The sequence below is a fragment of the Corapipo altera genome, unplaced genomic scaffold (assembly GCF_003945725.1).
Source record: "Corapipo altera isolate COAL_440 unplaced genomic scaffold, ASM394572v1 112, whole genome shotgun sequence".
NCBI lineage: Eukaryota > Metazoa > Chordata > Aves > Passeriformes > Pipridae > Corapipo > Corapipo altera.
Genome location: NW_020884899.1, coordinates 4,953,347 through 4,955,116, shown reverse-complemented (window position 1 = coordinate 4,955,116; position 1,770 = coordinate 4,953,347).

Sequence of the window (1,770 nt, the reverse complement as noted above, 5' to 3'; positions counted from 1 at the left end):
GAGACTGAAAGCTCTCCATCTGTATGGAGTTCGGGGGGGGGGGGGAAGACAGAAAATCTTGGATCTAACAAAGATCTCCCTGTAATAGAGGAGGGGTTCAGCACCCACACATGCAGCAGCTTTCAACCTCACGTTTTTGGTAATGTTCTAATACATCATCCTGCAGTCCTGCTTTTGCTAATGTTCCAATACATTACCCTGCAGTAACAGCGGCACCTGCAGGATTCGGGAAAGGTAGCAAGACATCTCCCTCGACTCCACAGATCATCCAGGCATCTGGAAAGGTTTTCTTCCTGAGAAGCCTTCAACCAGTGAAATGTGAGGAGCCACGGGCCTCTGCGGGACAGGGGTTTTTCAAGAGAAAGCCTGAATAGCTTGTTTGGTTCCTGAAAATCTACAGCGTGTTTTGGGAGATGCACAGTTGTATATGGAAGTATTAGCCCCATCCTGTACAGCTGCTGTCTGATCACAGAAGACACCTGCTGAAGCAGTGCCCTTCCCTGGGGATGGAACCATCCAACCACATCAGCACAGCACAGCCCTTTGGGGTAAAATTAGCCAACTCAGCAACGCTATTTTGTGTCCATAAATTTGGCGCTGTGGTGTGAAATCCTAGTGCTGGCCTGGAGTCTAACAGCTGACATCAGCCAGCGAGCAAGCCACTGGCATTTAGGAGAATTCTAAGCCTTTTATTCACAGGCCGCTTCCGATGAATAAAATGTCAGCGTGAGAGGGGTTTGGTTTCTTTTACTGATGTGTCAAAGAAAGAAAAACCTCAATGCATCTATTAGCCAAGCTTAAAATTTGTACTGAGTTATATCAGCATGCATCCAACTGTGTTTGCTTGCAGAAACCTTCTTCTATCTAGACCTATGTTTTCTACGGATATTTTTTTAAGAACAACTTGAAATGTAATTAGAATGTAATGCTGATGAACAGAGAAACCAGCAGGCCCCAGAGGGTATCACAATTCAAATTCCTTCCAGAAGTACATTTTAAAGTCATTACAATGAAATGCAGAATCATGAGAAAAGCCTGAGGGGCCATGACCATTGTAACTGTGAGCAGACATGTTCTTCTTTCCCAGTCTCACAGTAAATAGATATGGAAGCATTCCAAGTGGCTCTCTGATTGCTTTTTGCTTTGGCTGGATGTCATGCTCCTGGAACAGTTGTGGAAAACTCAGGAGGGATGCTTTTCTCTCAGAATCGGTGCCAGCTCCGCCAGCCCCAGTGACCATGTGCGTTTAACTCAGTATGTGTTGCTCATCCCCTGTCAGTGCTCAGGCATGCACTGACTCAGGGAATTATACAGAGCTCAGGACAGGCAATGCCCCCACAGACAGGCAGCAGCTGTAGTTTCTCCCCAACACTGCCACGTTTCTCCCTCACGAGCACAGATAGAGGTGGGCAGGGATCCAGTTTGCAAGAGCATGACTGAAGGGAATAGGACCGAGTGACAGAAATTGTGAGGACAGTGAATAAGTGAATAACCTATTGGGGGACCAGGTTAAAGAACAAGCAAGCTCCCCACGGAGCAGGCAGCAAGCACAGGGTGGCCAGAGGTGCCAGTGGGGGTGTGTAAGGACTCTTCATTTTAGAAAGAACATAGAGCGTGTCCACTGAAGGGCAACAAGGCTCGTGAAAGGTCTAGAAAACACGCCTCATGAGGAGCGGCTGAGGGGTGTGTGCTCAGTACATGGACCCTCAACAACACGGAGCGCCCTCAGCACACAGAGTGCCCTCAGCCCATGACTCCTCAGCACACAGA